This window comes from Nicotiana sylvestris, chromosome 11 (assembly GCF_000393655.2).
Source record: "Nicotiana sylvestris chromosome 11, ASM39365v2, whole genome shotgun sequence".
Taxonomy (NCBI): Eukaryota; Viridiplantae; Streptophyta; class Magnoliopsida; order Solanales; family Solanaceae; genus Nicotiana; species Nicotiana sylvestris.
The window spans coordinates 57,748,183-57,771,996 of record NC_091067.1 but is presented as its reverse complement, the minus strand read 5'-3'; the positions used below and the strand labels follow the sequence as shown (position 1 = coordinate 57,771,996).

At 38.3% G+C, this 23,814-nt stretch overlaps 1 long non-coding RNA gene across 1 annotated transcript; it reads right to left on the bottom strand.

Moving 5' to 3' along the window:
- Positions 1 to 280: 280 nt before the first annotated feature.
- Positions 281 to 23,639, bottom strand: LOC104214210 (uncharacterized). Its single transcript, XR_011403645.1, has 2 exons — positions 23,178 to 23,639; positions 281 to 829 (listed from the first exon to the last, which is right to left on the bottom strand). It is a non-coding gene; the product is annotated as an uncharacterized lncRNA (long non-coding RNA).
- Between the last annotated feature and the right edge of the window lie 175 nt (positions 23,640 to 23,814).

The window sequence follows — 23,814 nt, the reverse complement described above, 5'->3', positions numbered from 1 at the left end:
AAATCTCTCTCAAGCAATTATGATAATTTACTAGACGCACTCTCTCAAGCTACGCTAGCTAGATTCACATTACCGTTCTTTTAGATTGCACCCGAGGTATCGTTATCTCTAATCCAACCTCTAAACCCTCGGTTATGACTCTCGTCTATACTCTGGGAGTGATGTTGTTCAAACAACTACCTAAACATGCACTCTCTCTCATGAAGATACATAATAAATAGGAACGGATATTGAGGGCCCTTTCAACTAACCACAATCAAAACGTAGATGAACAAATAGAGATTAACAACCAATTCAAACTATATTACTATCACAACCAAGTCATTTCCAACAGGTTTCACCAAAACCTTAGATTAAAGTATTTAACTACTCATGACAATGTAAGAATAAACTATGAAAATATTCATAATGGAAAATTGCCAGAAAAATAGAAGAGAATAAGAACTATGATGTTTTGGGTGATCTCTCACACTTGTCTTCTTGCAAAAGTAATCTCCAAAATAAGCCCCCCCTCTTCTCTTGGGCGAGTTTCCTACATCTTATAAGGGTTTTACAAAAGCTTTCCCGAATTGACACTTTGGCCCCTTAAATTTCTAGACTGTGAACATGCCGCTGCGACCGTGGCGTCAACCACGGCGCTGACCGCGGAGAACACTGACTCCAACCGCGGCGTGGACTGCGGTGGAAACTGTGGTGAGTATGCTGGGCCTTTTTGTCTCTGCGTTCCTTCTCTTTTTGCTCTTTTGTGTTTGGGTACTTCTTGAGTGGGTGTTTTCTTCACGTTATTGCCTCTAAACACTTCATGTTGCTTCCTCGCATCTTATATTCCCTGCGAAACCAAATAGCATTAATTAAAGCATTTTATTGGCAACTTACATTATAAAACAATAACAAAGCATGGACAATTATGGTGTAAATAACAACTATATAGCCTATTATCAAATATCTTCCTCTATCCTCAGCTTCGCGCTATACCTATTATAAACATCATTCCATGTTATAGCTGGGAATTCACGAAGACTTTCCTTGAGTCACCTTGTAGCTTCTGAGCTTTTTTCATTCAAATTACTTGTGAAAGCTATAGCTGCCCAATTGTCAGGTACATGCGGTAATGTCATTCTTTCATGTTGGAATCTGTCCACGAACTCTCTAAGCAATTCTGAGTCCCCTTGCTTGATTTTGAAAATATCTTCCATTCTTTTTTCGATTTGAGCTCCCGAGTGTGCTTTGATGAAAGAATATGCAAGCTCAGCAAAAGAATTTATAGAATCTTCGGGTAAAAGAGAATACCATGTTAATGCACCCTTAGTGAGTGTTTCACCGAATTTCTTGACCAATACTGATTCGATCTCCTATTTGGTCAAGTCGTCACCTTTTACACCTGTTGTGAATGTAGTCACGTGGTCTCATGGATCAATTGTTCCATCGTATTTTGGAATATCGGGCATTTTGAATTTCTTTGGAATTGGGAGGGGGGCAGCACTTGGCTTCCAGGGTTGTTGCGAATATTTATTCATATCTATCCCTTTGATTACGGGCGACACCTCGGGTATTTGCTCTATGCGGTCGCTTTGCTCCTTGAGCTATTTCTGCAATGTTAGTACTAAATTTTGTAAATCAGAATTGACTAAGTTACCTGGTACTCCCTCTTGTGATTCGCTGGGGGTTTCACCACTACCTGAATTAACAAGCCCAGAACGAGGGTTCTCCAAAGTTTTGTTATTTGGAGTGGGTGTGGGTGGTGTAGCTGGTAACTGGCTAGTAAAAGTCTCAAGAGCTTTATTGACCTGTTCAGTAATTAGTTCTTGCAAAGCTTCATCGATAGCTTGAACATTTTCAAATTGAGCGTTTCCATTTGCATGAGATCCATCAAGAGTGCCTTCTTGAGACCGCCGAGGAGAGCTTTGTGGAGAAGGGTCCGAGGTGTGATTATCCTATAGATTTCCCTGAAGTTGTTGGTTTCCTTGGTTTCCTTGAATGTTGTCATTATTGTTCGACATGGTTGATGCAACAAGGAAAGTTAAACTAAAAAAGAATAGATTATCAGATTCCCGGTAACAGAACCAATTTATTTAACCAAAAAGTGGAATTTCGGTCAAAGCTTTAATTTAGAAGAACTCGGGTTACTGATAATCAAAAAATGTATAAGAGAAAGTAATTTGGCTAGCAATAAGATAATTAGAAGGATATAAAGTAAATCGATGTATTCAAATAGTTCTTCTCTTACAATTGACCGAACCTTTCCCTTTTATAGCTATCTTGAAAATATGCATTTTGCCTTTGTCATAACAAGGCCATTATAGACAATTAAAGACATTAAATGCTACGTTATATAATCATTGTATTTTAATACAAATTCTCTAACGTTTTTTAGTATTTAATGCTCATTAAATACTGCATCTGTACTCTCTTGTGCTGTCAGATTCATTCTCCTTGATTCTTGGACTTAAATAGGTACGAGCGTTGAATCTTTTGAGTATCCGCTCATGCCTCCTCTTATGCCTCTGCTCATATCTGTTGCAACTCGTGCCTCTTTGCCAATCATAATTCTTTGACCAGTCTACGTGTCATGACACATCATCTTCCAATCACTTTAATATGTAAACTCAATTTTTCCCAATACACCTTGGAAGTATGCATTATAGTGAAATTAGTGGGCAAACGCATGGTGCACCACTATTTGCAAAAGAAAATCCAAGACCTATGGAGGCCAACGGAAGATTTCCAAATGATTGATCTAGGAGAGGACTCTTTATAATGAAGTTCAAAAAAAAGGACAATATGGAAAAAGCTATTCAACAAGGCCCTTGGTTTATTAACGGACACTTCCTCTCCATTACAAAATGGAAACCAAATTTTGTAGCTTCCAAAGAGAGGTTGACAACAACGGCTGTTTGGATTAGACTCCCACAACTGCCTACGGAATTTTACGATGGAAAAATACTACAAAAAATTGGCAATGCAATTGGTCGTTTACTAAAGGTGGATGTTTGTACCTCAACTATACTAAGGGGAAGATATGCAAGGCTATATGTTGAACTTCCCTGAGAAATCCCAGTCCAACCATTTCTATATGTGGGACAACACAAACAACACATCCACTACGAAGGAGATAATTTCCTATGCACAAATTGTGGTAGGCTGGGACACAAAAAAAATCAATGCACCTTTATCAAATTAGATGCCATGGCTATTGAAGCAGGAACTGAAGAACATGCAACTAACTCAATGATGGAAAAAAAAGAAGAGGAGTGGAAAACAGTCTCGTTTAGTATGGGAAAAAGGCTAGCACAAAGGAACATTCATCAAAATACCACAAAGCCAATCAACAACTCTAAAGGTCCAGATATCCCCGTTAAGATGTTCAATGCTAGCATTGGTAAGTATCTTGATACTAAATACTTACATTACGAATCAAAGGATTTAAAGGACTCCCCTACTTTAATGGATATAAAGGTTGATAAAACTAATACTGTCAACTCCATGGTGAGAAATCCGGCAACCATGGCCAAAACCACCACTTCCCTACTAATTAAAAATAATTTTAATATCCTAGAAAATGAGCACACGGTTTTAGAGGAAACCACTAATGAAACCATCCAAAATAATAAGAATTTTCTTAATAATCCTAGTACTACCCATGCAAAAGAACAAATGTCCAACACAAACAAGAATTGTGTCATGTTGGATATTAATGTGTCTAACTCAAAAAAAAAAAAAAGAAGGGAAAATGGCCCTATGCAAGAATTAAGGGGAAATGACTTACCCTTCTACTAATAATACACCCACTACCCTCCCTACTAATAAAATAAAACCTATTGGTAATTATACTATTTTAACCAAAAATCCGGACAAAAATCTTCCTTTAGGATCTCATAATCTCTCCCTCCCTGAGCATGTAATCCAAATGGCAAATAAAGATGGTCAATGCTTACATTTGTCCAACCAAAATAACCAAGCAATGGATACTACTCCTATAGAGGAAATACCTATAAACCATGGCATTGGGCAACCAAAATCCATGAAAGCGGAACACCAAATCATTAGCCTACCACCCAATCCTTCTCAAGCTTTCCCTAGCCCCTCTCACACACCTAAGTTAGAAACGTTAGGTATTCCTATCCCTCCTCAAAATGCCCAGAATTCCTTCAACCATAAGGAGACGTCCCAGATTGATACAGATCCTAAGGCAACACAGAGCAATTGCCATGGAAAACCTTCTACCCTTTCCTCCACAAGTAGAAAATCCACATATAATTTACGTCCAACTACCACAAGCGCAGGACTATCAACCAGTATCGTGGATGGAAATGGGATTAATGGGACATGCAGTATCATTCAATCTACAAATCAACGGCCAGGACTCAATTGTGATTCTTCACAACACCTAGTATTTGGCTCAACTATTAGCGGAGGGCATGAGACTAGCCATGACCAACTACCTCAACCAAGTTTGGCTAAACAATATCCTACAACCCCTAGCTCCCTCAGTAAACCCTCAACTAGTGCATGCAATGACAAATCACTGGAATTTACCCCCTCACTTCAACCCCATATACCCTCACAATGCTCTTCTGGACATGCCATTCTTTCCTACAGAGACACTAACTCAATTCAACCCTATGTTCATTCCTTGGGAGAATCCTTCACCAGTCCAGGAGCAAAACATTCCTCAACCACCCCATCACCACCCCAGCAACAAGTCCAAAACCTAGAACCAGTAGAGGCAGAAATGGAGGAGGAGGAACCTCTCAATATAATCTTAGAACGAATCCTAGAGTTCTCAAGCCTAGACGGGATAAAGGTATTTCTCTTTACGGAGATGCAAGAGAAGAGGCACGTACTCAACTGCCCATTAGCATTGTACAAATGCTCGATGGACATCAGGTCACCCCAGGATCCAACTGTGGGGAACATGGCCATGATATTAGTACCAGCTTTGAGAAGGAACCCTATTCTATGGACTGTGAGGAAAAATGGGGAACCACCAAACCAAAACCTTAATGTCTCCATGAATCGTCCAACAAATGTCATTATTTGGAATATAAGAAGTGGCAATAATGAAAACTTTAGGAGGAATTTCAGAGAGATGGTCGACACTCATAGACCTTGCATGGTGGCTTTATTGGAAACAAGAATGGGAAGCCATGTTGAATTGCTCAATAACTTTGGCTTCACAGAAATGATAGAAGTTCCATCCGATGGCCAAATTGGAGGAATTGTGCTGCTATACAACCATGAGGTGGTGACTGTCCAAAATTTCGTTCGTAGAAATCAGGAAATCCATGCAATGATTGAGGTATTACCTATACGTAAATAGTGGCTCTTTAGTACTATTTATGCTAGCACTGATTTATATAATAGAAATGCTATGTGGGATAACCTAGAAAAAATTAGTAGAAACCATATAGGTCCTTGGATGGTGGGAGGAGATTTTAATGATGTGTTTACTGCTAATGATAAGTTTGGTGGTAGGCCTATAAAAGGTTCATGGGCAAAATTCCCTTGGTCCAAGATTAATAGCTGCAATCTAGTTGATCTTGGATTCAAGGGGTGCAAGTTTACTTGGTCAAGTTTACTTGATCCACTTCTTATTATGTCATATGTCAATAATTATTTTAAGTACACTTTTACCTCTTCCCATGCAATGACCAGTAGGAGAAACCCCCTAAACCCTAGTTCAAATATTAGCCAAGTTGACATTAGTGCACTGGATAGACCCTTGCAAGAAATTGAAATCAAAAGGGCTATCTTTTCTTTCAAGCCTTTTAAAGCCCTGGGACCGGATGGACTTCACCCTTTTTTTTTTATCAAAAATATTGGAGTATCATAGGTCCTTCAGTTGTGAAACTTTGTACAGACATATTCGACAGCCAAGCAATCCCTCCCATTATTAATACTACCTACCTTTGTCTAATACCCAAAATACCTAATGCAAACAACATTAGGAATTTTAGACCAATTGGTTTGTGTAATATGTTATACAAAATAATCACAAAGATACTAGCTAATAGACTTGGAATGGCTAGTAGAGCAGGCTTGGAATGGCTTACTGCATTGTTTAGTGTTATATTCAAGACTAATAGAATGCCTGAAGAGTGGAGGTGGAGTACAATGGTCCCGTTGTATAAGAACAAAGGTGATGTCCAGAGCTGTAACAACTATAGGGGCATCAAATTACTAAGTCATACCATGAAAGTTTGGGAGAGAGTGGTAGAAATGAGAGTGCGAAGGACGGTGTCTATTTCAGACAACCAGTTCGGGTTCATGCCGGGACGATCTACCACAGAAGCTATCCACCTTATTAGGAGGATGGTGGAACAGTACAGAGATAAGAAGAAGGATCTCCACATGGTGTTTATTGATCTGGAGAAAGCGTACGATAAGGTTCCTAGGAAGGTCTTATGGAGCTGCTTAGAGGATAAAGGGGTCCCGAGTAACTATATTAGGGTGATTAAAGACATGTATGATGGAGCTAAGACTCGGGTTAGGACAGTAGGAGGCGACTCTGAACAACTTTCCAGTTATTACGGGGTTGCACCAAGGGTCTGCGCTCAGCCCATTCCTATTTGCCCTGGTGATGGATGCACTGACTCATCATATTCAAGGGGAGGTTCCATGGTGCATGCTATTTGCTGATGACATTATTCTAATTGACGAGACAAGAGGCGGCGTCAACGAGAGGCTAGAGATTTGGAGACATGCTCTTGAGTCTAAAGGTTTCAAGTTGAGTAGGACGAAGACGGAATACCTCGAGTGCAAATTTGGAGTTGAGCCGACGGAAGCGGGAGTTGAAGTGAGGCTTGACTCTCAAGTCATTCCCAAGAAAGGTAGTTTCAAGTACCTTGGATCGGTTATTCAGGGGATCGGGGAGATTGACGAGGATGTCACACACCGTATAGGGGTGGGGTGGATGAAGTGGAGGTTAGCGTCGGGAGTCTTGTGTGACAAGAAAGTGCCACCGTTACTAAAAGGTAAGTTTTATAGAGCAGTGGTTAGGCCTGCCATGTTGTATGGAACTGAATGTTGGCCGGTAAAGAACTCACACACCCAGAAGATGAAAGTAGCAGAGATGAGGATGTTGAGGTGGATGTGCGGGCATACAAGGATGGATAAGATTAGGAATGAAGATATTCGAGAGAAGGTGGGTGTGGCCCCCATGGAGGACAAGATGCGGGAAGTAAGACTCAGATGGTTCGGGCACATTCAGAGGAGGAGCACTGATGCACCGGTGAGGAGGTGTGAGCGACTGGCTGTAGTGGGCACGCGGAGAGGTAGAGGGAGACCTAAGAAGTATTGGGGAGAGGTGATCAGACAGGACATGGCGCGACTTAGGATTACTGAGGACATGGCCCTTGATAGGGAATTATGGAGGTCGAGCACTAAGGTTGTAGGTTAGGGGAGAGTGTGAATATTTCTACAGCACAATAGAGGGAGACTATCTAGTTAGGAGTTAGACTAGGAATGTCATTGGTCATCTATTGATGCAGGGCTTTACCTTCTAGTGGTACTATACCAGCCATCTATTTCGTATTTAGTATTTCGTATCCTGTATTTCATATTTCATATCTCTTATATATTGTTGTTATTTTTATTACGCATTTTTATGGTACTAATATATCATCTCCTATTGCTTTTTTGAGCCGAGGGTCTCCTGGAAACAGCCTCTCTACCCTTCGGGGTAGGGGTAAGGTCTGCGTACATATTACCCTCCCCAGACCCCACTTGTGGGACTACACTGGGGCGTTGTTGTTGTTGTTGTTGTATACTAGCTAATAGACTAAAACCTTTTCTAAATAACCTAATTAGTCCCTTCCAAGCTAGCTTTGTGAAGAATAGAAGAGCTTCCGATAATGCTGTTATTATCCAAGATATAGTTTTAAACTTAAAGAGATTAAAGAGAAAACAAGGTCAAATGATCCTCAAAATCGATTTGGAAAAAGCTTTTGATCGTATTGAATGGTCTTTCATACACTATACCCTTCAATACTTTAAATTTCCTCCCAAGTTCTAAAAACTTCTGTTAAATTGTATTACAACTAGCTCGATATTTGTCCTAGTAAATGGCTCTGTCACAAACTCTTTTGAGCCAACTAGGGGAATTAGACAAGGGGACCCCATTTCTCCATATATCTTCATACTTTGTCTGGAAATGCTTTCATGATATATTCATTATCAAGTAGACTTAAGGAAATGGGATCCTATAACCACTGGAAGGAAGAGTCCAATTTTTTCCCACTTGTTCTTTGCGGACGATCTCACTTTTATGGCTAAAGCCAATAAGAAGTCGTGTAACTCTATCAAAGAAGGTCTTAACTATTTTTGTAAAATTTCTGGGCAAAAAATTAATCTCTCGAAATCTAAAATTTTGTTTTCAAAAAATTGTCCTGAATCCGACATAAAAGATATAACTAACATACTAGGTATTAGGAAAAGTGAGTATTTTGGCACCTACCTAGGATTCCCAATATTAAATAACTCCCCTAGGCCAAGTGACTACCAATTCATAATTGATAAGATGAGATCCCATCTAGCTACTTGAAAAATGAATTTCATTAATATAGCTGGCAGAACTACGCTGGCACACTCTTGTTTAAATTCAATTCCAAACCACTATATGCAATATACCTTACTACCAAAAAAGATTCTCAATAAAATTGACAAGGTGCAAAGGGATTTCATCTGGGGGTCCACCAATGAGAAGAAAAAAATGCACCTTATTAATTGGTCTACCATTTGCCGAGCAAAATCTAATGGTGGTCTAGGAATACATAGTGCCACTTCAAAGAACCTATGTACTTTGGCTAGTATGGTTTGGAGATTGCTCACAAATCCCACCTCTCCTTGGGTTACTCTTATAATCTCCACCTATGCTTCAAATAATGCTATTAATAAAAACTCTTTTTTTTTGGAGAAGCATCAAAAAGGGTTGGGCGTTATGCTCTAAAAGAATCACTTGGTCACCCCACATCCTCTCAAACATGAATATTTAGGAAACTAATTGGATCTCTGGAGTAGGAAATCTTAGAGCTACTGTGGAAGGCCCTCTTCAAAAAAGTGAACAAACCATAAAATTAAAGGACTTACTAAATGGGAAAAATTGGGAACTTGATAATCTTTCTATTGATATCCCAAATCACATTAAGGACATTATTAAAAAGGTGAGAATTCGGGGAAAAGACCCAAGGAGTGACATCCCTATATGGTCACTAACTACCAAAGGCCTTTTCACAACTAAAACTTGATTTAATTTACTTGAGTCTTCAAAAATCAACTATCTGGATTTCCAATGAATTTGGAAGCTAAATTGTCCCAATAAAATAAAATACCTTTTGTGGCAATGTCTCCATAACAGGATTCCTTGTAGACAATACCTGGCGAGAATTGGTTTGAACTTAGATCCAATGTGTCCGGTATGTAGAAATAACGAGGAAGAATCTATTATTCACATTTTCTTTAGCTGTAAGGCAATCAAGCCCTTTTGGGAAAGGGTTGGGTGGCATCACTACTACAAAGTTTCAGGTGATCACTGGCATCCAACTGAAGATTTTTAACTACCCAATTACGAATAATATCATAAATTGGGACCTTCTCTTCCCGTTCATTATTTGGTATACATTGAAAAATAGGAACAATAACAATCATAAGAACACCATTTCCCCAATCAATGGTGACTTTATCATTAAAAGGCTACTAAATATAAACTCCTCACTGAAAAAAGCATCTTCACTCCTAAAATTCTTATTAATATTGCACGGCACAAGCCACCAAAAGGGTGGACTAAGCTGAACATAGATGCTAGCTATAACAATGTTACGCAAAAATGTGGTTTGGGAGGCACTTTTAGAGATACTAAAGGATACTGGATTGTGGGGTTTGGAAAATCTTCATATGCAAGTGGATCACTAGAAGCAGAGTTGAAAGCTCTACTAGAAGGGCTCAAAATGGCTAAAAAATGGAGACTATACCCGCTTGCAATAGAATCAGATTCTGTGGAGGCTATACAAACGATCCTTCAAGGAAATATGCTTTATGATGATATTGTTAATGAATACAGGTGGTTAATGCACCAGCAGAAGGAGATAATCCTCTGGCACACATTCAGGCAAGGGAATAATGCTGCTCATCACATGGCAAAAAAGGCAAAGGAAGAACGTGAAGGCATGTAGATTTTTGTTGAAGCTCCCTCTTATGTTAAATGTTTTGTGGAAAAGGACTTATTAGAACAATGTATTTTTGTTAAGCTACTCTCTTATAATGCTTGCAACACTTTGGCATGCCTAGGTAATGAAAGTGTCCTTCGAGACACCAAATATGGGAACAATGTATTTAACCCTCCTTAAGTATTAATATATATATATATATATATATTTCCTGTTTGCTCAAAAAAAAGACTACAAGGGTGTTTGGCTAAGCCTATAAACTGGTCAAACTAGCTTATAAGCACTTTTTATTTTATCTACGCATTTGGTAAAGTTAAAAGTGCTTATAAGTCAAAAATAAGCCAAAAGCTCACCCCAGCTTATGAATTTTTAGCTTATAAGCACTTTAAGTTTGATCAGGTGTTTTACTATTTTATTATTAAAATATTCCTTTTTAGAACAGAACATCTACATCGATACTCACCAATCTAGCCCCCCTTCTCTTCTGATTGACTATTTATGATAAGCAAATTCTCTATTCCTTTGCATATTTATATCCATGTGATTGTGTATTAATCTTTGAACTGTTTGTAATAAATGAGGACATATCAAATTTTTGGTGTATTGCTTTCTAACTGTTGTGGAGATGAAGAGAGTATTTGTTTCTCCTCAAATATTTTGTCCAATTTAGGTTTATTTTTTACTGAGAAACTTTTTTCAATTTATTAATTATTATAACTTATGATTATATGCTTATCATAAAATAAATTATATTTATCATAAAAATTATCATATCTAAGCATAGTTGTATTTAAAATAAAATGCTAAATAGAATACTTTGTATTTGATTCGATCTTGAATCTAAAATTTTGAAGAAATTAAGTTCTTATAAGTGTAAACAATTCTAAGGTTATTTAAGTCATTTTAACAGAAAAAGAGCTTATCAGCAATTTTTTTAATTTACTACTGCACCAACTTATTATCAATTTCAGCACTTATACCCAATACATAACTGCTTATTTATTAAATCAGTTTCAGCATCTAATGCTTATCAGCTACTTCAAGTCAGCTAATCCAAACGGGCTCTATGTAAGTTTTGTCACAACTCAAAAATATGCAGGTTTACCCGTAAAACAGTACATTTGAATTTGTTATATTGTTTATACACAAATGAATTGATTTGATCCAAAAATGGTAAATAAATAAGATTAAAAGTAAGACTTAGCGATTAAGATTGAAGAAAAATGACAAGCCTGGATCCGAGAACAGCGTCTCCGAGGATAGAAATGAGAACAATATAAAAGAGCAAATAAAGTTGTTTTAATTGAGAGTGAAAGTAGAATACATCATAAGTTTTGCTAAGAATTTCCTGTCTGACAATGGCTATTGACCCTGCTATTTATAGTTATACTTAGGGAAATAAGTTCCTAGGATCAAGCACCACTTAAATGATAATAAAGGAGTCATTGATGAATATATAATGGCAGACCATGAATACAAATATTCTCTGCAACGACTGCCTATTTTATGATAGAGAATATTCTTTATTGAATGTTATCCGATGGCAAACATTCAAACTACTCTCGTTGATCAGACTCTCTTCGGGGTTTATCGATACCAACTGCAGATGTTTTTCCTAGTACTGGTAGTTACTTGACTCGCATTTTACCTCTCTTCAATTCCACGTGACATGCTAGCATTAGACCATTTATTACGGACCAATTTTATCCTATACAGACAATCCACCTACTTTTTAGTGACATATCTTTGTGTCACTAGGAAGTTGGTGAAGATTCATTTCTTGGCAGGAAATCTCCTGAACAGTATCTGATGCTTGAAAGGGCGCACGTCTTCTCGCATTTAATACCCCGAATACGTGTTGCCCCACAATTCAATAATATTTTTGCTGGTTCTCAAGGTAGTCATGATCACGATTTTTGTCGTCTATACCTTTACTTATTTTTATTATTTTACCTCTTTCACTTCCAAAATCTTCATAAGTTCAACATCTTTTCTCCACTTAGCCTCTTCCTTCTTAGAAACTTCCATCTTTCTGACTTTCTCTAAAAAACTTCACTACATTTTTACTACCATAACTTCTTCTACTGAATCTTTTCGAAACTCTAGTCTTCTCCTCGGTGGAGGCCCAAATAGAAACAAAGACAAAGAGGTCAACGTTGATTCCGAGCCTCCCACGATAAGTACCATCATACCCAAACACCTGACCATTACCAATGAGTTCCAAGAGAAGTTTTCATCCGCGTCCCTACAGACTTGGGCCACTAGCAGGTACACTTCATCTATTTGCCCTTCTAGTACTCTTGCTGTGAAGGAGGACTGCAACTGTCCAAATCTTAACATCTTTTCTCCGGTTATGATAGAGCGGGTCAACTTCACAAAGAAAGGTTTTACGTATGTCTATACGTATCCTTTTACTTTGGGTCCGTTTGTCTTGGGACGAGTGAAGGGTTTGACCCCATAATTTTGGAGTTCAGCCACTAGTACCAGGTTTGCTTGGCACAAGTAGGCCCATCTATATGACGAACTATGACTTTCCTATGCCAATTGTGCATGGAGACTAGGAAAATCCCAACCTTGGCACACATGATGTATCTCTAGTCCCCAAAAATCTTTTGTGGGGGAGTAATAAATTTCATCAAACAAGGTCACCATGCCCTTTTCACCAGCGTGGATGATGACAGTGACTGTAGATGGATGGAGAGGTTTGTCATAATTGCTGCCAGGATATTATCCTGGCCATAGCTCCATCTCTTTCTGAATCATGGAACCGTTCTCGTAAGTTTGTAATTTATTCAGCTCTTTGTCACGTACTTAGTATTTAACTAAGTACACGTGTGGCACTTGACAACTCGCTCATGATCTTGCATAACTTGCTCATGTTCTTGCTATACCAAGTCAGCCTTACTATACTCAAGAATGCTAAGAGAATGTTAGAAAGAACACAAGAGACTTGCTAAAGAAAACTTTGTATTAGAGAGAACTTGAATTGTTTTGCTTGGTGAATTACAAATGGATGATCCCCTTTATATACTAGTCTCCTAGGGGCTAGAGTGTAAATATTAATTGTTACTCAATGTCACGCCCCAAACCTGGGGAGGCGTGGCTGGCACCCGGTGTCGTACTGGCCCGAGCTAACCACTCTGTAACTCATCTTTTTCTTTCTTAACTTTCATGGGCCAACATTGCCACAACTCGCAATGTATAATAATAAGTGGGAAAACACTATATCAATGAACCATCTTTCTTAAAATATGAATACATATGGGCCGTTAAGGCCTCTGACATACTGTACAAAATGAAACTTTGTCTACAAAGCTTCTAAGATTATTTGACATCAAATGGGAAAGGGTACCGACCTACCCATAAATCTGTAGCAAAACTCTGACACGATGTCTTATAGACTCGGAAGCACTTCGAATGAGGTGCAGTCTTACCAATTCTTCGTTGAATGCTGACCTCGTCTACTATAAGGGCTCGTTAAATTGATTGTCTACACCTGCAGGGATGAATGCAGCGTCCCCAACAAAAGGACGTCAGAAGCCTTGTCGGCCCATATGTATTCATGTTTTAAGAAAGATGGTTTATTAATACACTCTGTTTCCACTTATTTTTATACATTACGAGTTGTGGCCATGTTGGCCCGTGATAGTTAAAAAGGAAAAAAATGAGTAACAGAGTGGTTTGCTCAGGGTATAATGGCACCGGGTGCCAACCACGCCTTCCCGGGTTTGGGGCATGACAAAGTGGTAGCAGAGCAGTTCTGTCCTAGGTAGTCTATAGACCGTATCTAATAGAGTCTTGTTTATCACTTATAGACAAGAGGCTAAAAGACATACAGGAAAATCCTCTCTTCTTATCTAAGATCGTGCGATAAGAATTCATGTTCCTAACGATATGTTATATTATCAGCAAGATAACTTCATCAAAGCAACATGAGATTCCATAGATTCTTCAACAAGTCGAGACGTAATATTTCATAGGTTTTTTTGACAATTCAAAACGTGAGATTTTGCAATTATAAAGGAGTACGGTGCAATCTTTCTCAAGAATATCATATGGATTTTTCCCTACTCCAATTTTGTCGTAACGTGTTTCGTCGCAATTAATATTTGTTAGAGGTATTGTCAAGAGAATCGGTTCAGGTATGTTAAGGCTAATCCCTTCTTTCTTTTTGACATGACCCATACGATACAAATGAAACGAGCAAATGCACAACTTTCATAAATAACTCTATTCATAGAATTACTAAGGATGCTTATATTCTTGATCTCCCATGTGATTTATCATTATATCTTCTGTTCATGGGTCTCAGAAAAATACGTAGTTGATAAAGTTATCCGAAAGGTATAATAATCTCATAACATTCCGAGAAAATCTTATTAATGTATTTCTTATGCATTTCATTCACTTATACATGTACATTGACCCATGACCAGATGACGTTATATACGCGTATATTATATATATATGGGATATGGGAAAATGTTACGGCGTTATATATGCAGTACCACCTGATCAGCTGGTATATGTTGATGATTTTGCCCATAATGGCCTAGATGATATGATGGGATGCCCTCAGAGGCTTGATGATGTTACGAACACCTATACCTATGCATGACATGACATTTATACGCACATGCACGACATTATAAATGTTTCAGGATTTACAATGATATTTAGACTTACATGCGAAATTGTTTATTACATGTTTCATCTATGTCATTTATGTACTGATTTTCATGCCTTACATACTTGGTACATTATTCGCACTGACGCCCTATTCTCGGGGACTACGTTTCATGCCCGCAGGTGTAGGTAGACAAGCTTACGGTCCCCATTCTTAAGATCCTTGATTAACGAGAGTGGGTATGCTCCATTTGATCCGGAGCTACTTTGGATTTTGGTACGATATGTTTGTATACATATATGAGTATGATAGGGCCCAATCCCGTCCTTGTACAGTTGTATATTCTGTTAGAGGTCTATAGATAGTCATGTATAGTTGGGTAGTATGTGGCCTTGTCGGTTCCAATTTCTTATATGTAGTTTTCTATAGTAGCCTTGTTGCCTTACCCTATGTATCTCGCACGTGTGTATATATATATGTGTGTGTGTGTCTTTTGGACATGTTTCCTCATGTATGCTATTCTCATGGTTCAACAGATGTTATTTATGTTTATATGTTAGACGCATGCTTAAGGGTGTTCAATGACTTAGGCACTCATCATGACCCATCAGTTTGGGTTGTGACACACAAGTCCTTAATATTTACAATATAAGGGCTTTCTCTAGAACTTTCTACAAGCCTAGAAGATTCCAATGACTTTCCTAGCAAATCCATAGGGATCTAGGGTTTTCCAAAGGAAATGTCCATACTTCTCTAGAATCATCTCACAAATACTGAGGACCAGATTCTAGAGAAGTATGGACATTTCCATAGGAAGACCCTAGATCCCTATGGATTTGCTAGGAATATCCTTGAAATATTCTAGGCTTGTAGAGAATTTTAGAGAACGCGCTTATCTTGTAAATATTAAAGGACTTGTGTAGCAATTAATATTTACACTCTAGCCCCTAGGAGACTAATATATAAAGGTGGTCATCCATTTATAATTCACCAAGCAAGCAATTCAAGTTCTCTCTAATACAAACTTCCTTTAGCAAGTCTCTTGTGTTCTTTCTATCATTCTCTTAGTGATCTTGAGTATAGTAAGACTGACTTGGCATAGCAAGAACATGAGCAAGTTGTGCAAGATCATAAGCGAGTTGTCAAGTGTCACACGTGTACTTAGTTAACTACTAAGGACGTGACAAATAAGTTCTTCTCGGCCGAGAAGGAGGCGCAGGCCGAGACGAAGGGATGTTATATATGCGTAGGGCTGCACGAATTCTGGAATTGTCCCGACCTCAATAGCCTCAGTGCACTGGTCCGTGAGCAAAAGAACAACCGCAAGGAGAGATTTTGGGAACTGCATAGTTGGGTATGATCGGATTATGTGGTGTTGTCACGAAGAAAGCTATCCAACCTAGCAAAAATGGCAATCATTATGTGAATCTCACCATCAACAACAAGCCCGCTCGTGCAATGATGGATACTAGAGCAACTCATAATTTCATGGCTGAGGCTACCAGAAAGAGACTAGAATTGAAGCTTGCTCCAACTAACTTTTGCGTCAAGACCATGAAAGCCGAGGTACAAAATGCTCGTGGGGTAGCTATTGAAGTTAGTGTCAAATTGGAAACTTGGAAAGGTATGACGAACTTTACCATAACTGCTATGGATATCTTTGACATCGTACTAGGGGAAAAGTTCTTTAGACATTGTCATACTATGATCGACCCCTACGTTCAAAGTCTCTTGGTTATGGAGAGAAAAGGATCTTGCATGGTACCTACAGTGACTATGCCGCACGGACAGATCCAAGTACAACTCTCAGCTATGCAAGTTGTCAAGGGGATTAAGAAGGGGGAGCTGACGTTCGTGGCAACCATTGCAAGTCTAAAGGAAGACAGTAGTTTTCAAGAGACATCGCCACCTTGCATAAAGAAGTTACTTGAGGAAAATAAAGATGTCATACCCGAGGAGTTGCCTAAGCACTTGCCATTTAGGCGAGAGGTGGATCACGAGATTGAGTTGGAGCTAGGGGCTAAACCACCCGTATTTGCCCCATATCGTATGGCACCGGCTGAGCTAGAGGAGCTCGGAAACAGTTGAAAGAGCTGCTAGATGATGGTCACATTCGCCCATTGAAGGCACTTTTCGGCGTACCAATATTGTTCCAGAAGAAGAAGGATGAATCATTTCGCTTATGCATAGACTATTGAGCACTTAATGAGGTCACATTGAAGAATAAGTACCCGATCCCGCTCATTATTGAATTGTTCGATAGACTTGGGCAAGCGAAGTACTTTACAAGGTGGATCTTTTCAAAGGCAACTACCAGGTTCGCATTGTAGAAGGGGATGAGCCGAAGATAGCATATGTGACGAGATATAGAGCCTTTGAGTGGTTGGTGATGCCCTTCGGTTTAACCAATGCATCGACCACATTTTGCACCCTTATGAATAAGATTTTCCATCCCTACCTTGATCAGTTCGTGGTAGTCTACCTAGATGATATAGTCACCTATAGCAACACCTTGGAGGAGCACTTGGAGCGCTTAAGCAAGGTTTTCCAAGTCTTATGGGAGAACAAACTGTACATCAAGAGGGAGAAATGCAAGTTTGCACAATTAAAGGTGTACTTCTTGGGCCATGTCATTAGCAATGGCGAACTACGTATGGAACGAGACGAAGGTACGTGCTATCCAGGAGTGGGAGGAACCTATAAAGGTAAATGAGTTGAGATTCTTCCTTGGCCTTGTTAACTACTATCGTCGATTCATCTGTGGCTACTCAGTAAAGGCCGAACCATTGATTGAGTTGCTAAAGAAGAACAAGCCATGGGTTTGGACGAGAGCATTGTCAAAAGGCATTTGCCTTAAGGCAGCTATAATAGAGAAGCCAGTCTTGGCGTTACCTGACTTTGCCAAGACATTTGAGGTACACACAGATGCCTCAAACTTTGCCATTTGGGGTATCCTAATGCAAGATAAGCATCCCATAGCGTTTGAGAGCCGCAAATTAAATAAGACAGAGCAGCGTTACACAATGCAAGAGAAGGAAATGACTGCCATTGTGCATTGCCTTCGTACTTGGAGACATTATTTGCTCAGGTCGAGGTTCATGGTCAAGACTGATAATGTGGCTACTAGCTACTTTTAGACACAGAAGAAGCTCACACTAAAACAGGCTAGGTGGTAGGATTTCTTGGCCGAGTTTGATTATATGTTGGAGTATAAGCCGGGCAAAGGTAATGTTGTAGCTGATATCTTGAGCAGGAAAGCCGAGCTTGCTGCCATCACTTCAGCAAGTTGGGGCATTCGTGATGCTATAAAATAAGGCATGCAACATGATCCAGCAGCCAAACAGCTTATCGAGTTATCCAACCACGACAAGACAAGACGTTTTTAGGTAGAAGACGACATATTGCTTACCACGATTCGACGGGTCTATGTGCCTAAGTTTGGAAGCATTAGATGGTGAATCATAAAGGAGAGTCATGACACAATGTGGGCTGGTCATCCATGCCAACATCACACTAGGCCTTGGTTGAGTCAGCCTACTATTGGTCGCGCATGCGAGATGACATAGAAGACTTGTCTTATATGTCAGCAAGACAAGGTTGAGCAACAACAACCCAGAGGACTTTTGGAACTACTGCCAGTCGCAGAGTGTCTATGGGAGAGCACAACTATGGACTTTATTACTTGTCTACTGAAGTCCAATGGTTATGGTACTATTATGGTGGTTTTAGCACCCCGAAAATTTTTGAAGTAGTTAAGCTCTATTAAGAAAGTTGATGTGCGCTAATTACATTATTTTGGTGTGCAGACAAAGACTATTAATATGATGGATATCAATTGGATATGATAATAAGTGTACAAGCTATATTATAAGTGATTTGGGGTCTAAGGAGGGGCATAAGTTTAAGCCAAGTTGGAAAAATACATGACAAACTAAAGTTCCTTATAAGTACGCAAAAGACCAAACTTTGGACAAGCATATACACATATATATAAGGATTTATGGGATGAAAAACCTATCAAATTAAAGACCTTCGAGTCTAATTTCTAACGCTTCAATCTGTTCATCATTTGGACACTCATACAAGAAGTTATGACCAAATTATCAAAGTTGGCAGAATTTAACACTACCGCGTCGTCCAATTTGGCGCCCCATGCGGTGTGGCTGTGCAAATTTCCAGAACACTTCAAAATTTTGTTTCTAGATACATTGTTCACTACCGCACTAGCCTATGTGCCGTAGCAGTGCTAATTCTATTTTTTTATGAAATGACCCCATTTTAATAAATAGCCTTTGGGGCTTTATTTGGGATGATTTTCTGGTGAGTTTGAAGAGAGGTAAGAGCATTTTAGAGAGAGAAAGAGGAAACCTAACACCCCAATCATCCAATCTTGCACCAATCCTCAAGAATCAAGGAATCCAATCATTAGATAATTATCTTTCCGAGTAAGTCTCACTTCTAAGCTTTCATACAAGAGGTTATGAATTCAAATATATTGTGAGGTTGGAAATAGGGCATGCATGTGACACAGAGTTGTAGTATGTGGAGTAATGAAACATTTTGGGTAGTTTCTTGTTGAAATTAGTTGAGGGAAGAAAGGGTCGACATTGTAGAGCCTTGTAATCTATTTCACATGTTAGGTATTTGACAAAATTCCTAAGAGAGTTACATCACAGGAATCCTTCTAATTAATAACTGTTTTACACTATCTTCCTATAGATTGTTATTGCTAGAAGTGTTGGGGTTATAGTAACTTAAGAAAATCTCAAACCATTTTAGCTTTATATATATATATATATGAGGAATTATGTGATGAAAAACCTGTCAAATTAAAGATCTTCGAGTTTAGTTTCTAAAGCTTCAAATTGTTTGTCATTTGGACACTTATACAAGAAGTTATGACCAAATTACCAAAAGTTGGCAGAATATAACACTACCGCGCCAACCCATGGGGCGCCCCATGCGGCGCGGCTGTGCAAATTTCCAGAACACTTCAAAATTTTGTTTCTAGACACATTTTTCACTACAGTGCCGCCCCATGCGCCGCGACTGTGCAAATTCTGGTTTTTTTTATGAAACGGCTCCATTTTATAAGTAGCCTTTAGGGCTTTATTTGGGATGATTTTTTGGTGAGTTTAGAGAGAGGTAAGAGCGTTTTAGAGAGAGAAGGAGGAAACCTAACACCCCAATCATCCAATCTTGCAACAATCCTCAAGAATCAAGGAAGTCAATCACTACATCACTATCTTTTCAGGTAAGTCCTACTTCTAAGCTTTCATACAAGAGGTTATAAGTTCAAATATATTGTGGGGTTGGAAATAGGCCATGCATGTGACACAAAGTTGTAGTATGTGGAGTAATAAACCATTTTGGGTAGTTTCTTGTTGAAATTGGTTGAGGGATGAAAGGATGTCCATTATAGAGCCTTGTAGTCTATTTCGCATGTTAGGTGTTTGATAAAATTCCTAAGAGAGTTACATCATGGTAATCCTTCTAATTATTAACCGATTTACACTATCTTTCTATAGATTGTTATTGATAGAAGTGTTGGGGAGTTGTGGTAACTTAAGAAAAGCTTAGACAAGGTACATTGGCTAAACTTTCTCTCTTAGAATCGAATTCCATTGTGTTCCCGTAAGTTCAAGTATAATTGGCTCAAAATTCCTAATTTCTATATTCCGGGTTATCCCCTATAAACTTGATTATTCCGAATGAGCCTTATGTCGAAAGATAGATGTTCAAAATATGGTTTGCATATTGAAATATTATGGCTTTGAGTCGTGTTTTAAATGAAAACTAGTATACCAATTGGGTGAGAAAAACTTGACATGCTTAAGGCTCTAAATTACTCATATGTTTACCTAAAGTATTAATTGAAAATGTCTTGTTGTTGATAATCTATAAAGATACTTGAAAATAAAATAAGTGAATTGGGGAAATAGTGTGCTACCAACGTGCCAAGATTTTAAGTTATAATTGTGGCTAGTGGTGCCAATTAAGAGGATGTGATAAAGATTATGAAATGAGCCTCGACTCAACTGACTAAAAATAATTTCGAAAATAGAATTTCCTAAAAGCTTTTGTACTCAATTCATGCCCATAAGTGGCTATTTTAACTAATGTTTTGCTCTACAAATATATCCAGTGTGATTCGAGTTCTTATATACTCAGGTGTTAAAATTGTACATTGTCATTTCTGGAAAAGTATTGCAAGAGTAAATGATGTATTGATTGTTTATGATTTTGATCTTTGGGAAGAAACCTTTTGTGTTTAAAGTTTCCATTACTAATAATTTTCAGGTATATGATTACAGAAATATTCTATATGTTGATATTTGATGGTGATCTTTGAAATTGAAAAAGGTGAAAGTGTGGAATAGGAAATACGGCTGCAGTACCAGGAATAAATAATCTTGTGAATGCCAAATGAGCTAAGGAAATATTGTTGTTGTGAGTGACTGGAAATACTAATGAGGATTCATACAATGTGAAAGAGGTTGAGGTGAGTACAATTGTATTTATGTTACCTTTGTGTGCAAATCAATTCAAAAATTATTTTGGAAGTATCATTAAAAAATCCGAGGAAGGGTGGGTCATAAGACCCACACCTGAAACTACACGTGTTGGTGTAGGGGCGGGTCGTGATTACTCCCCTTATTTGGGTTGAAATTGAAATATTGGTGTCACACCTCCTTTTTACCCGAGGGGATATAAAGGAGTTTTTCCAATTAAAGTGACATTATTCGAGATGAAATTATTTTATTTATTTCAGAGTCGCCACTTGGGATATTTATGGTGTCCCAAGTCACCGGTTTATTTTAAATCCCAAATCGAGGAAATTGACTCTATTTTTTGGTCTGCGAACACAAAAAACCGGGTAAGAAATTTTGTTAACCCAGAAGAAGGTGTGAGGCACTCCCTAGTTCCATGGTTTTAGCACAGTCGCTCAACTATTAATAATTGGTCTCATTATCTGATTTATTATGTGCTTAAACCTATTGTGCATTTTTAACCTTTTATACCGCTTTTAATTATTTATGGAGTTATTTCTGAAATAAGTCATGATTGTCGTACACCTATTTATTTTTGTACAAGTTGCGAATCGTGTCACAGGAACCGTATCCACAATTTACAATATGTGTATTTTACTATTGTTCGAAGTTGTGGTCGGGTGACATGAAATATGCACCCGAATTTGGGAATTAGGTATCACGACTATGCCACGAGAACCGTCCCCATAGTCATGATTATTTAATTACACACTTAAAGTAAACTACGATGTTCATGAATCATTTTCCTAAACTATTTTGAGATTATTGTGAAGGCCATATGTTATAGAAATATAAAAAAAAAGGGAAAAAACGAAAATTGATCAGTGAGTGTATTCAAGGCTTCTCTTCCAGCACTTAATCAAATGACTTGTGAAAAAGTGGGTTTCCAAAATCCAATTCCACCAAATCGAGTAGCAGCCTCTTTCACAGACTCAAATGGAGCAGAAGTGTCAATTTCTGCTCTAACAACATAACCCCTCTCCGTGAATCTAGGGTCTTCCATTTCAGAACAAGAACTAAACATATTCACAACAGTATTGGCACTAGAGATTTCAGAAGCATTCCTTATAAAGTAAAAACAAAAAAAACAAAAACAAAAAATGATGACATAAAGTAGTACAAGGAAAAGAGAGGTAAATGCCGCTACTAGCTAGTGGCGTGTAAACAAAGGATGTAATGAAGGTTTTTTGCTTAAATTATAAGAATGATTATTATCAAGAACACCCGCTATAGGACATGCTTAGTAAGGTTCAATCGAAAACATACCACAAGAAACAACATCATCAATCTTATATAAAAATCAAAACATTTTTTTTGAGATTCTTGTTTCTTGTTTCACCATCAATAACGACCAACTGTAAGTTGATGATACATGACACCAAAGAAACTATCGATACCACAAGCCTATGAATAACATTTCTAAGACAAAACAATAAACAAGACCATATCACAAGGTGAGCTTTGATACAGAGCAGAATACATGACGAACTTCGTTACTTACAACTTTTGCCAAACCTTCGTCACAACATCCGTAAGACAAGAAGCACTAACACTATTTATAAAATTAAGTAAACTACACACACTGTCACAGGACCGTACAACCAGGAATCAAAACATGCTCAAGAGATTAAAAGGAAAGATAAAAAGAAACTAAACTAACTATTAAATTATATCTCGAAGGAACCGATCATCAAAATATATGGCTTAAAGAAACTCCAGTTTCCTCTATTTGCATAAAAATAAAAATAAAAGGTTCAAAACATGACTTCAAACAAGAAACAGAGATCTATTCATCACTAAATATAACTAAATACAAAGGGGTTCTTTTGCGTTTACCTCTTAAGCAAGCAAAGCAATAAGGAAAAGCCAAATAGAGGCTGAAAATAGTAAGGATGGAGCTCAGCTACGCAATAGTCGCCGGCAACAACAATTTGCAGATTAATTCGACTTTTCAAACCCAGAAACTGTAGAGAAACTATTTGTACTGTTGATGCAGATGTTGACCACGCAATTTTTTTTTTTTTTCCCGTCTGAAACCATAGTTCTTTACTCTGAAAACTGGTGAGAATTGGAGAGGGTGTTTGGAGATGATGGGGAAATGGAGGACGACTGGTGCTAGTAAGGGAGTGGAGAAGAAGAAGGGAAAGCTACCCAGTTTGTCTTGTTGGAAGGGGTCTGATCTCTATTGTTGCTTGTTTAGAGAAGGTTGCTGGTTAGCGCTTCAAAAATCAGAGGGAGCGGCGTTAGGTTCATGCGGAAGGGGGGATCTGATTTTTTTGTCTCTAATGTCTAGAGGGAAGGTCTGACGAGAGGGAGGGATTAGGGTTGTATTAATGTGGGGGAATGGGCATTGGACCAGGCGAGTATTGGGCCGTGAACTGGGTTGAGGTGGAAACAAGGCAATTGGGCCAAAAAATTGGCCTTGTTCGGATTAAATTGAAAAATAAACTTTTTTTTGTTTGTTTCTTTTCTT